The 14,679-nt window shown below is 40.8% G+C and overlaps 2 long non-coding RNA genes across 2 annotated transcripts; one reads left to right on the top strand and one right to left on the bottom strand.

Moving 5' to 3' along the window:
• Nucleotides 1–1,967: 1,967 nt before the first annotated feature.
• LOC119917399 lies at nucleotides 1,968–6,466 on the bottom strand. Its single transcript, XR_005447267.1, has 2 exons — nucleotides 6,101–6,466; nucleotides 1,968–5,664 (listed from the first exon to the last, which is right to left on the bottom strand). It is a non-coding gene; the product is annotated as an uncharacterized LOC119917399 (long non-coding RNA).
• A 4,031-nt stretch (nucleotides 6,467–10,497) lies between these two features.
• LOC119917404 lies at nucleotides 10,498–14,388 on the top strand. Its single transcript, XR_005447271.1, has 3 exons — nucleotides 10,498–12,334; nucleotides 13,305–13,432; nucleotides 14,136–14,388. It is a non-coding gene; the product is annotated as an uncharacterized LOC119917404 (long non-coding RNA).
• Nucleotides 14,389–14,679: the final 291 nt, after the last annotated feature.

Below are 14,679 nucleotides of genomic sequence, written 5' to 3'. Positions count from 1 at the left end.
ACTTCATTAGTACATGAAATAAAAAATGAGGTATGGAGGCTGCTCTGGCTCTAAGAGGTAGAGAGTTCAGAGCGCCTTTGAGGTTTGACCTGCATCTGGCAGAAAGTTAGAGGTGCTATGGTTCACCTAGTCCCGGATGTGGTGCTGCTAAGGCCGTGTGTATCTCTGTATGTGTGTTTGTATGCACTAACAGAGGAGAAGGGGTGTCGCTTAGTACTTCTCTGTCAAGTTGCAGTGCACTTACTCACGTCCATATTTCATATCTGCAACTTTCAAACAAAAGCCGTATGTTGATATAATCTGCTGGCCAGCCGGAGGAAATGAGTGTTTGTGTGCTCACTAATGATGTTTCTACTTCTCATTCTAATGTGATTCATTTTTTTCCACTGAGCTCATTAGATTGCCCTGTTTCATTTCTCAACATAACCACACATCTATTCTTCTTTGGCTAGAGAGTTTCATCATAGTCGCGTGATGATGAAAGCCACAATGGTTTAAGTCAAATCCTGTTCTATGATTCAGCATGAGTATTGCATTTGTTATTGTGAACAGCTGGTGTAACCTGTGATATGTTGGTAACACTTCACTAGTTTATGCAGGGATCAAATCTGTGACATTGTGATTTGTAGTGATATCAGTCACTGTCATACTACACGGTAATGGTGCGTTCAGACTGAACAGGAAGCAGCATGATTTCTTCATTTTAAAGAGGTGGATGAACACATGTTGAAGAAAGCCGGCTGCATTAAGCCCGTGGTCTTCATCATCACATCATTGTCTCAATTCTTGGCAAGAAAGTGAATGCATATTTGGTTCAGGAACATACAATTCATGATAACTGAGGACCACCTATACATACTGTAAGTGTATCAAACCTGCTAATGTCCTTATCTTTATCCATGATTCAATAATGCAGTCAGTTGGTTGAGGTTGTTGGAGTTGATGAGGCTGGGTCACCATTGTTGCAAAGCAGGCAACGGCCCTGGATCCCCGGAGCTCCATGGACCCTGAAAGCTTCATGCTTACTGTGTTTGCCAACTGGTGTGTGCTACTTTAATTGAAAATGGGTTTGGGAATTTGCACCAATACAGCACATTACCACCTGACATGATAAGGGCCTCAAGTTGGGTCCTTTCAAAATCTAGACTTTCATTATTTCAGTTTTGTACATACTCCAAAAATGTGCTTGTGTTGAACAAATGGCATTGCATATTGCATATAGGGTCGAAGAAATGGGGCCTAACAAGGGCCCACCTGCTCATTTTTGGCCCAGGGCTCCTTGCAGATTAATCCAGCCATGGCAGTTGAATATCAGAACAAAAATACTTGTATCTGTATTGGCCATTAAAACCCCATTCAGGCTTTACAACAGCTGTTTGCATGTGTGTCCATGTGCAGGACAAGTAAACCCGTGGTGGCCTCACATACCGGAGGTCTCGGCTGTGTTTGCACACTAACGGAACTGATATTTGGCAGCCTCCGCCATGTTCACAAACTCACTGTTAGGACTTTTATTGCACAGATCTCAGACCTGCTACTATCCCAACCCCCTGACACCCCCCACGCCCCCACCCCTTTCATCCATCCTCTGCCGGTGTGCTGGAGGCGGATGCAGGTCCAGGAGCTGCAGCAGCCGGCCGGTCCTGCCATCAATGCCCCCTTTAAGGGTCAGTGAAGCAGAGCTGCAGCACAGACCACCTTTATCTAGCACTCTCAGGACACTCATTCATACACCAGAGAGGGGGAGTTATCTGCAGCAATACACACATACAAGCAAACACACACACTGAGTTAAGCCTGTGTATGTGTGTACTTGCTTACTCAAACACCATCGGGGAGCGAGAAAACACACCTCCCGCGCTCATTTGCAGCCTCCTTATGTGCATCTGTTTCTGTGTGTGTTTTGCATCTGGGACTATGCATACACACACCTCTGTTTACTGTAAATAAAGATAGATTTCATTTTATAAACAAACTCATGTTTATTTGAATGATCAATCTCAAACTTGGGCTTGTGTGGAGCCATTCAGGGGTTTGGTTTTTTTTTGGTGAGCGCCACGCGGGACTTTCTCCAAGGTGAACAGCGGACGCCGTTGGTTGTTTCCCATGAAGTTTAGCCGGCAACAGTCACACATCTCTCAATGGTGCATTCCACCATTGAGAGATGTTGGACACACACAGCAACACTCTCTCTCTCTCACACACACACACACACACACACACACACACACACACACATCTGTTGTTACTGTAGCTAGTGGAACTAACCTTAATAATCTCTAATTTCAAAAGGTGACTCAACATAAACAAACAGTCAGAATGGCCTGAAATCCAAACTAAACAGAGAAGTGGATGTTACAAAGGAAAGAGGATTTTGCTTCTTTATTTTTTTGTAATCCTATTCACTCATTCATAAATCATGCTTCTTGAGTCGCATGAGACAGAAACCTGCCTTCTTCCACCTTTATTTAAGATTTTAAACTGTTACAAAAACAAGGCTAGTTTCACTCCCACTGGCAATATAAGTTCATAAAATTGAGTACAAGCTTAAACCAGAAACCAGGCATGACAATGAGAAATTTGGCATGTTATAACTAACTGATGGCGATAATGAATATAATTACAGACGGTGAGTCAGTAGGACCAAAGCATTTATGATTTGGGACCAAAATCACAATCTGCCTCTCTCATTCCTTGGTGTGTGTCATTTTGGTACAAAACATCACTTATTTACCCAGGGCCAGACCTTATGTAAATTCATTTCCAAGAGACAATGTTTTGGAAACTTCTGAACCCCATTTATTGAAAGCAAGTCACAAGATAGAATGAACAATGATAACTGTAACAACTAACTACTGAACCAACAACCTTCCAATGACGCTTGCTTCTGTAATTGACCCTTTTCTTAGCCACGCCCCGAACATGCAGCTGGCCAATCACATTGCAGTATAGGACTCGCTTTAACTGTGGTCCGACACTTTCATGGCTGCGCTCCATTGACTCGTATGCGAAAGGTGTCATTTTCTAGCTTTTTGCTGTATTTTTAAGATATGGTCAAACACTGTTCCTGGGGCACTTGTCATAATTACAATCACAAGTTAGGTTTATTCTCTTTTTTGAAAACCTAAAACAAATCCAGAAAAATGTTGGCTGTGTATTGTTCCTAATGTAATGTTAGTTAGCTAACACTAGCTAACCCTACTGTTTTTGCTTTTTAATGATTGTAATAGTGAATAGAGACCTACCCAGCTGATCTAATATATTCTTGTTTGGCTGCTTGCATGCTTGCTTGTTTTTTCAAACAGTATGTGACACTACGATACAAGAAAAAAAGCCTTTAGGATGAGGACTGATAACAGATAAACTGAACTAAACTGTATATGGGAAATCTAACACTGTTTTGGGAAACATTGCTGGCGTTGCTTAAAATATCCCTAAATTTAAAAAGGGCAGGACGGAGCCACCATTGTGCTCATTAGCATATTAGACATGCTAAGAATTGCATCTTTCATTAGAGGGGATTACACACAGTTTTATCCATTCTTGTCTTTTTTGCTTTTGGAAAGATTAAAAAAGACGCCATCCTCTTAAGTCTTTAAATGCCAGGTATCGCTCAGTTCAGAGCCCTGTGCACACCGCTTTAACATGTGGAGAAATCCAAAGCTTGACTGGCCAACCATGCCTAGTATGATTGGACTGTCGCTGTTTGGGGGAGTTTAGTGAATTCCAGCTGGAGGCATTCACAACCATATATCGCTGAAATAATATTGATGGGAGAGCACATCATACCCTCCTCGTCTCATATCCACAATGAAATCCTCAGGGACTCCTGATCTCCAGAGGAAATGAGAGGTTTGAGATCTCTCTGCTGATAAAGTGGCAAATCTGTCACTGTGTGTTTACACAGCGGCACGTTTTGCTGCTTCCCAGCGCCCTCAACTGGGCCAGAACTTCCAATTAAAGCCCTTTTCCTCTGCTGCTGTTTATTAGAGGAGTGCTAGATAAACTTGAAATAACGTTTTCTTTTTTTTTTTCATTTCTGGAGACATGTATGAAGTCATTCATTGCCGAGTGTTATAGCCACTCATTGGGCTCCGCATTAATTCCTTGTCAAACATCTTGGCATGTGAATTAATCTTCATAGAGGTAGTTTCCAGCGCTGAGCTTGAAATTTACTGATGGGTTATATTACGCTCTTGTAAAAGGCTTTCCAGAAGAAGTGAGGCTGTCAGAGCAACTGAGGCCAAGAGGCAAAATGTGTGAAGACTTTGTGTGAGAGGAATAAGGTAGAGCTAAAGAGCACACAACCACTCCAGCGTTAATGGCCAAGGTAATGCTCACCATTTTGAGTGTCATGTCAGGTTTTCATTCCATGATACAGATATGTTAAAATGTAATAAAACACCAAATGACAAAGTAAGCGACTAGCCGATGAACATAGTGGAGCATTTTGCAGTGTCAGCGCCACATATTTTCCTCTGGAGTTGGTGGAGGCCAAAGCGGAGCTGACAGATTATACCAGTAATCATACTGTCATAAAAAGGGTTATAAGAAATGTATATCATAATGATATTTATTGCAGTATAGTCTTTCTCTTTTGTGCTGCACATTATGAAAATAGCCAACATTACAAATCATGTATTTTTTTTGTCTATGAAGAGTTTTAGTGCCTCATCCCATTTTTTTCTTTCTACCAGTAATCAAATCCTAAGGGAAACATTAACTTTTTCATTGAGTTTTATGCTACTACTGCTGCAAAAAAATCTACTGTCAGCAGCTTCAGGCTAAAGATAACAGTGTCACTGACAGCCTTTAATAAAGGCATGTATTATTCAACCAGGTCTAGAGGGAAAACAGCTTCTCATCATAACTGTTCTGACGATGACAAGTCAAGTCAAGTTCATTTGTAAAGCCCGATATCACATGTAATTTCTCAATGGGCTTTAGAGGGCTTACTCCAAAGCTGTGGTTCCTGACCCAGCTCAAGCTCTCTAGGAAAACAAGAGAACTCTCAGACAAATCCTTAGTACGTAAGGAGAAAAGGAACAAAACATAAAGAGGAAATTCAAAGACAGATTGGACAGCTGGAGATGCAACTGAAGCTGTCAGTGGGGAAAGAGCAATTTCAATAATGTAACAAAAAGTTGTAAACACTGGCAACTGTAATGCTGTGACCATTTGGGTAAGTTTCACCTCATGTCAGGATTTCACTCCTGCCCTGCTGTACTCCTGGTTGCAACACTGACCTAGATTCTTGCATAAAGAATAATGTGTTCATGTGTTCACATGCACGCCGAGTAACATGATAAGAGACACAGGTGGTCACGTTGCTGATCTGCACCAGATTCAATAAGACCGACGGGCTGTCTTTGTCCAAGCAGACTACTGTACACTGACACTTAAAAACACACAAGTGCTGCAAACAGAAACTGTACACATGATGAAATGAACACGGATACTCATGTGACCTGGAAACAGAAGAAACCTGGTAAGAAATAAAAGGAGATGTCAGTAATCAATCATCATAGATCAGATACAGTCCTCTATTATAGTGAATAATCAGTATTCAAATAAATATAGTACTTGGATTAATTTTACTTACAATCTTTATAGTAGTGTCAATGAATAGACTCAGTGAGACAAAAATTAGTTGGCATTTGTTTTCTACACACACACACACACACACACACACACACACACACACACACACACACACACACACACAGTAGTATTAGATCACCAACAGTGAGACAGCATGTTAAAGTGTTTAAATTCCTCACTCATGCCCCTGGGTGTCCACAGAGGAATCTCAGGCCCATCCGATAAAACAGAGTGTGTTTGTACGACTCCTGGCCACTGAGGGCTGCTTTTCACATTACCAAATACTGTACATTCCTCCAAATGGTAAACACAACCCCGTCCCGCACACACAAACACATAAACAAGTCGAAATACTGCTGTGTTTGTGTGTGCTGGCAAACAACACATAAATCTGGTGAGTCAGAGATAGCTGGTGTGATAACTGTAGTAGTGAGTGTGCAAATGAGTGTGTGCAAGCATATGTGTCTGTGTCATTAGGGCCGAACACCACCCAACTAACCTGAGGAGCCAGGTAGGGAACAGCTGGAACCAGGCAGCAACATCTGTTAGTCGCGTCAAACGCACACCTACTGTCGCTATTCTGTCTGTGTGTGTGTTTCTGAGGGTTTGTGTGTGTAGAGGGGTTGTATGTTTGTACAACCGAGTTTTAACCTCTAACAGACCTCCCCCCACCCGAGCGTCCAGAGGTCTCTGGGTTAAAGTCATATCTGCCCTCAGCCAATAATACTGTTATCAGCTGGAGTGTGTTTGGTTTCTGCTGGGAATGAGAACATGGTCCTGGCAGGTGAAGGTTCAACTCAGAAGGAAGTGGTTACAGTTCTGAATAAATACTAAGAAGAATCTGATAAAATGGTGTGTTACAGCAGCCTGGGAGATCAAACAGTTCTCGGTCTCTAACAAGATCTGATCAAAATATTCTTGCATAGCAGTTTGCATCTACATTTTAACATCTGTTATAACATCACTGCATCAGGCAGACAAAAGCAGCAGTCAGTGAGTAATTTTCCCAGGTAAATCTTATTGAAACACGAGTCCAAGTCCAATTTTCTTCGCATAAAATTATTATCATTTTTGATCCAAAGAGATATTCAGGCAATCATAGTTTCCCTTCCTTTAAATACAGAATTTTCTATGTATTTTCTTACGCAGCTCGAACTTAAAGGGGCCATGTGTAGTTTCCAGTGGCGTCTAGCAATGAGGAACCAAAAAAGAGCCAAACACAACGGAAACAGCATGACACCTAATGCTAGAAACTCCCATTGCAAAGTAAGAGTAATATTTTCATCAGCTTGACATTGAATTAATCCATGGTCTTTGCATGACAATGTTAACTGCATTTACCAGAGGCTCAGCAGTGTCAGCACAGCTAAATTTTTTGGATGATTTATTGGACGATAATGAAAAAATTTATTGAGAACCTATTGGATAGTCTTTATTTACAATGTATCATTGTAGTTTCCATTGTTTGTTTCAGCATAGCTAAAAACACTCCATCACCATAATTTCTTGAAAGCTAAATTCAATACTTAATTAAAAAAAATAAACACTTTGAAATAATACCAGTACATAGAATAGTCACATATCACATTAGCTGGTGTAGTAATGTAACAATCCATAACATTTTGCAATGTATGTCAGCAACTGGTCGGCATTAGCCAGTAAGCTAGCGTTATCTAAACTAAACTAACTAAAATTTTAATGTGAGGTTACAACCCATTTATAAACAGGCAAAAAAAAAGTGACATATTTTATTTATCTACATATAGCCCCCTTAAGTAAACAGGGAGGTTACCAAGTTAGTTTATTGCTAAATATGTATAGTATCAGTTAAGAGCACCTCACAAAAGTAAATACACTTTTACATGTTTCAAAAGAGGGATGGCCGGTCTAACTAAAAGGGAAACTACACCGTCTGTTTACATGTCTTGGGGAGTACTACTGCATATGTGAAAAAAAAACTTTATATAAAACCCTTTGTGGCTCCAGAGGGAGCTGCAATAAGTCTGATAAATTGCCTCAGGCGATTCAGTAATGGTCTCTGTAGAATGCAGGTCAACTAAATGTTCTTTTCCACACCATTACCTTTAAGTGCCAGTTCACACAAACCACTTAACACATTTTCTCTTTTACATCTGGTAGGTGGTGGAAACACAGATAGTTTCAGTTTTAGGTATTAAGGATATCTGTCTCTGAAACTGTGACCACCATCTCACTATATGGGTGCTGCCTGAAGAACTGAAAAATAACATATAACTAAAAATATATCTGTATTATTACATAACATTATTATTTACTTACAACTATTTGTGACCATTTCTTTTGTTTCTTTTTCATGACAATTGTAGGTAATGTGGAGGATGTGTGACAGGTCCCAACTAGTTATCCAACCAGGCTGTTGCTTTTGCAGAGGTATCATGGGAATAAGTCCATCTCCATGTATCACATGCTGGTTCACAGAGTTGAGCTCTCTTAGGCTCAGTCACATCACAGTGCATTCAACTGCCCTGTGAAAACAACACCACATCCATTCAGTCTTTATCAGTGCATCAGCAGTCAGGGGAACACATGGCTTTCCCCACAGTACTGGGTTCACTCTCTATCATATTTCCCTCGCTGTATCTCTTTTTTATTCTGTCCCTACACAAGGAACAAGAAAGGTTTTATGTAGTACTAGAAAATAGTTCTTTAGACCTCAAGCAGAATAGACTTTGGTATTATAAAGAACCTTTTTAGAAAGGGCAACAGGTTACACAAGTTATTTATTTGAAACGCCTTTTTAAATCAGAGATTACAGGTTACTATAGCTCCATATAGAACCACTCACAAAACCAAAGAACCATGGAAGAGCCCTTATTTTCCTGGAGAGACATTTTGGACATTCAGGAAAACAATTTTTACATCTGGTTTGACTTGTTTTCATAAGTGTAGGTTCTAAAAAGCCTAACTTTCATACAGTTCAGGAGCTACATTTGTTGAGAGTGGATATCTTGCTATTTGTCACACTACTTATTATTTTTGACCAGTGTACGTGTGTGTACCTTACAGGGTGCATGATTTTTCAACGATTTATATTGGTTTTGGTTGAGCCTTTGTGTGGAACAGTGAGAGAACATGTTTGTCTAGTGCGGTTTTCCTCCTGCTTTGGAGGGCTTGCCTCAGCCTCCTTCACCGTCATTACAGCCAGCTGAATGGGAGGGAGAGAGAAAATCAGTGTTTCTATGTCCCCAGGATTCTATGCTCCCAGGGTCCTATGTGCCCCAGCAAATATCCTCTTAATATGACACATTAGGAGACCTTTCAAAAGGTTTAAGTTCTCAGCAATGTTTTCCCTAGGTCAAATGTTCAATCTATGTTTCCCTGGGTCAATATGTTGATGTTTTCTGCTTGGTCACTCTGTTATTCTCTTCCAAAAGCTCCTCTGACAACATCTTCCTCATTCAGAAATTCGCTAACATTATGTCTACATTGAGGCTATTGAGCCCGGTTAGGCTTCCCTCTTGCCCGGCTCTGGCACAACAGTGGCACCGCTCTCCACCAGCAGCAGCATAATGTTGCCTGAAACTTGGTTGGCAAGCAAAGCTAGACAGCAGTAACGTTACCAATGTTCAAAGTACAGTGTGTAGTAAGTTTGCTAACACAAACTTCAGGTTTATAGCTAGCGGCTAATCCTCTGTCTGTGAAACCTCTGACTTATATTGTTAGATGATAAGTCGACAACTCTGCTAACACAGGCAACAACACAAGACATAGCAAAAAATTATTACTTCCCAGTCCAACAGAAAGGCCAGCTTGCATCCTTTCAGCTCTTTTAGCTCACGCTAATGAGTAAAAGCTAGTCCGATATTTACCCTTGTCCGGTCTCTTGCTTGGTCACACTCTCTTTTTCTCTTCCTCACTTCTTTCAACATCTTCGGTCTCTTCGCAGCCTCTGCCATGATATCCACAATAGGAATACTGAGCTAGCATCTTCTGACGTTGTACATTCTATACTCTTTTATCGTATGCTTGCTGATGAGTTTTGTTGATGTGTTGTGGTGCCTTTCACCCTATTACAAGTCAGTGTACCTTCAAAATGATTTGGAAGCTGTTATTTTAAGATCAAAATACTACATAATGTTGCTTTCATTTTAAAGTTGCTACTTCATTACACAATTAATTTACACAAAAGCTAACATATCTGGTAGATGCTAGCTGTACGCATCACTAGCACTTAATTTTACTCCTAGCCACATTTCTGTCAATCTCTACTTTCCAGGCGCAGAGCTGATGGCTCATTGTAGAGAGGCTGAGGACTTCTAGTGGGCCCTTATGCAGTGGGCACTTTTATTGATGCGACAAAACAGCCTGAGAGCTGCTTTCACACCTTCAGTCAAATTCTGGTGACTTCTGGTGAAGTTTCTGCAGCACAAAGAGCTCAGAAAGAAATAACAGAATATGTATGAAAAATGAAGTAGAGACAGGGCTACAGTAATGATTCAAGGTTCATTACTGTGGGACCACTTTTTAATGGACTTAATGAACTGACAAAGAACACAGAGTACAAGCAGAGCAGTTAACAACTTTAAAACGTGATTACTCACCAGCAAAAAGACAAAAACATTCTCAAGGTCTCGTAGAATTTTTAGAAGTTAGTTTTAGCACATATTTTGACTATTTGAAGGGATACACACGTTACAGAAGCAGTCTGTTCAACATGAAAATGAGCGGACACCATGTCAGCGGACTATTTTTTCTCAAAATTTCTCCCCTAATGATATGCCTTTGATAGAACTTAGATCTGCGTGAAAGACCTGCCCCCAAACACAAATGATCAGGTTTTGATATGCAGGTGTTGACATCTTCTGGGACTTCTACTCTGCTAAGTGTCTAGAATGCCGTGAAACTACGGTTACTATCTGAAACAAAACTTAACACCTTAACACACACACACACACACACACACACACACACACACACACACACACACACACACACCCACTAAAAACCTTTTCTCAGTTTGTCTAATTTATGGATATCCAATTCTGAACCCTATGGTGTGAGATGCGGTTTCTAGAATTGTGATGCAACTTCAAGCCTCTGTACTATAATCTGACAATGTGTCATATTATATTAGTTGCTACTATATTGCTTTTGAAACACATTTTCTATCTAGCGATAAAGTTCGAGAAAAATCTCGAGCTTGATCCTTGTGCAGACTGAAATGCAATGCAAATGGTAAGTGTCAACTGTCACTGGTTCCCCTTTGAAGTTGTTATTGAAATTCACATGAAATATAGTGACTGTTGAACACTGATCTATACATACAGGGGGACAATAATAGGGTGAAAGACTTAACACATGAAAGAGAGGGGGAGAGCTAGGCAAGCCTCGATCAGGTTTAGGGTTACTGAGGTGACAACACAGTCACTCCCAGCAGGTGGGAAAGAGGCCTGGTGTGGTTGTGCATGTGCATGTGTGTTAAAGGTCAGTTGGTGGTTGCCTGGATTCCTTCATGTTAGTATTTAGCTACGCTGCTCCAGACCCTGTGTTTTTAACCATGACAGCTGCAAATATCCCGGCCCTCCGACAACTTGACTGACTAGAAATAGAGGTGTTTGTGCATAGGCTTGTGTGTGCATGTAAAAGTGTCCTTCATCTGCACATGCTTGTACTTGAACTAAATGTAAGCTGACACAGCAAAGTCCTCCTAATTAGTGAGGGGATAAATTTGCTTTTCCCTTAGGATAAGACAAACGATCTATGTGAACTATTATCAACAACAGGATAAATACACAGAAGAGATGCAAACATCTTACATAATGCTCTCTCTACAATAGCTGCAGTAACATCCGCGAGCAGAAATATTTCAAAAATTCCATGTAGAACCAAACATTACATATGTTGCTCTTCTTACCAATGGTGCAATATTTGAGAAAGCTGCAAATTTGGTGGCTTTAAGCACCGACTTTATGTTCATACAATTGACACAGTCCTCTTTTGTGGAGCAATGTTTACGCCGGCAAAGGAAGGTTAAGTAAAAGTGGATGGTGCAACAGAGACACTGTGTTCACAGCTTCCTCCATTTAGGACACTGACAAGAAAAAGAGAAAAACAAATTAAAATAAATGTTTGTTTTTGTGTGTGTGTTTGTTTGTTTGTTTGTTTGTCTGTTTTGGTTACTGGGAAAAATTCTTGAGGGTGGGATGGCAATGTGGGGGCTGGATTTTGATCTCAAATCCCTCCATCAGCCACAATTTAGTAATGCGTAAGCAGTTACTGTAATATTTCTTTCCCCAGTAACTAGTAGTGTAAGTGATTTACAAAACAGTAATAATTACAAAAAGTGCTGCATCAATTAAGTAAAATTATTACTTTTTGAGTCTTAAAAAGGAGAAAGTAACTTTTTACACTTCCTGAATAACTTTCCCAACACTGGTCACTAACCTACTACACAGTCACAGGCTGGAAAACTGTATTTAATGTCTTTCTATGCTTGTTCAGCATGGAACTTAATGACAGCCTAGGCATATATGTATATTCCTCCTGTCTCTCTGTTACAGGGCCTCTACACGACGTGCCTGAGTGAGTGGCATGTGTAGGGTGACTGAGTTCACAGTGTTCACATGTGGGTGTGTGTGTGTGAGAGAGAGAGAGATAGGGAGGGAGGAAGAGATAGACAGAACAGCCGGGGTCAACTGACCACAGAGGAACTCTCCCTGCAGGCTTCAGGGCCCACAGCTGATCGCAACACATGGTAATTAGTTTACCTCAGGACATACACGCTCACACACACACACAAGAACACTACCACATTCTTACGTCGCAAAAACACATCTTTTAGACACGTAACATTTATAGACTTTCCTGAAACCCATGAGTCGAATGGGACTGGTCTCCCTTACACACAAACAGCTTCTTGAGCGGCACTCATGCACACGCTATCAGTCTATTTCCTTGAGTAACATGGCGGTGCAGTAAAATGACATAGAACTTTGTCACACACATGACATTGCAGTGTGGAAGTGGGTCAGGCAGTATTTGCAAAGCGCACAGTGTTTGTTTTAACTTGTGGACACCAGATGGGTGGAGTCACCCAAAGCAGGACAGTCCAGGACAGCTGGTGTCAAACACTGTCAAGTACACAAAGTCAAGGACATCTTGTTCTGAAGACCATATAAGCATTTTTCTTATCCAAACTTTTATTGTTGTCAGAGTGAAAAAGTATCTCAAACTACATTTTCATCAGGAGACCTACACTGAAACCTGCAGCAGTAACAGTAAATCATAATCATGCATACTTGCATCACATTAGTTATCTCATAATAATTTACTAATTACTAATTATCTGTTGATTGCATCTTTATGATAAATCAACATCAATATTTTGTGGAGTAAATGTCAAGAAACTGAAAAATGTCCTTTAAAAGTCCAAATTGAGTCTTTAAATGTCTCTGAAAACATCTACTGTGCATATGGTTTGCTATGTAAATGTACGTATGTGCTGAAACTAGTTCACTTACCTCTCTGTGTCACTGGTAATGTGTGGTATTAAGGTGTTGATCATCATATGACCGGATCACTGCACTCTAAAAACACAGCCACATGATCTTTGTGAACACACACACACACACACACACACACACACACACACACACACACACACACACACACATAGTGGTTCAATAGGAAACATCACACCACCTCTTTCTCTCTTGACTTTTCAGGCCACACCCGCTGACGAGTTGGATGCCATGGCCACCTTGACACCACCCTCCTCTCCTCTTGGTGTGTTCTAATTAATCATGAGACCACGGAAACACACGAGGGAGGGTGAGAGTGCCAGGAAGAGAAGGTAAGAGATGGAGAGAGGGAGATACACACGAAGAAAGAAGATGATGTGAACAGGGCTAGAAAAAAAATATGGAGAGAGAAGAGAAGGTCCATCTAGGGATTGAGTTAATTTAGATTTACTGAGTAACTCTTTTTAACAAAATATTTCAATTACTTTACAAAAACGTTTGTATTTGCATAATTGACTATTTATTTATTTATTTATTTTTACAACAAACACATGAAACAAGTTGTTCTAAATAAGAGAGATAGCTAAAGGCCGTAAAGGGTTAACTGAGAATACAAAAAATAAAAACCTTACAGTCGAATTGGTTTAATATATGAGCAAAGCACTCAAACCTAACTCACTCCTTTAACTTCCCTATGAATGTGACTAAAAGCCACGAATTGATCCTTATTATACTTGAAAAACAAAGTCTGTCTTTTACAATGTGCTGTCTTTGTAATTCTACCAGCACACGAACACACCCAGTCCCACACAGACACACACAAATGGGAATTAAGGTCATTACACCACCACCACCACCGCAGTCAGGACATCCACATTACACTCATTACAGTATGTGTCACCCTCAGGTCAGCATGCTGACCTTTGCCCTTTTTGACCTACAAAGTTAGTTAACATGACCTGTCTGATAGACGTCTAATAGAATCATGCACTGCTTTACTGCTCATCTGATGTGTGCGTGTGATTCTTACTGCAGACTGCTGATCAGTTTGTTGGCTGTTATCAATGGACCTCTCTATGACACAGTGACCTTCAGCGTGACCCCAGCTGGCTCCTGGAAACAGCATAGGAAGAGAAAGAAAAGGAGCTGTGTTCTTGTGTGTATGTACAATCTGATTTCAGTGCTCCTAAAATGTTTTTAAAAAAATACAGTAATTACCAAAGATACACTGTTATTGAGGGCATGGTTAGCACTGTTGCCTCACAGCAAGAAGGTCGTGGGTTCAAACCCCGGGTGCCCCGGCCTGTGTGGAGTTTGCTTGTTCTCGCTGTGTCTGTGTGGCTTCTCTCCGGGTGCTCCTCCCACCGTCCAAAGTCATGTGGACTAGGTTAGTTGGTGACCCTAAATTGTCCTTAGGTGTGAGTGGTTGTTTGTCTGTATGTGACCTGTTCAGGGTGTACCCCGCCTTTTGCCCGATGCCAGCTGGGATTGGCTCCAGCCCCCCGCGACCCTGTACGCAGGATAAGCGGTTGACGATGGATGGATAGACACTATTATTGCGCAGCTTCTTACAGCCATG

Source organism: Micropterus salmoides, unplaced genomic scaffold (assembly GCF_014851395.1).
Source record: "Micropterus salmoides isolate LMB-PRFRI ecotype aquatic unplaced genomic scaffold, ASM1485139v1 Ms_hic_scaffold_22, whole genome shotgun sequence".
Classification (NCBI taxonomy): domain Eukaryota; kingdom Metazoa; phylum Chordata; class Actinopteri; order Centrarchiformes; family Centrarchidae; genus Micropterus; species Micropterus salmoides.
Note: the sequence above shows the minus strand (reverse complement) of the source record. Positions and strands in the feature narration are given on the sequence as shown.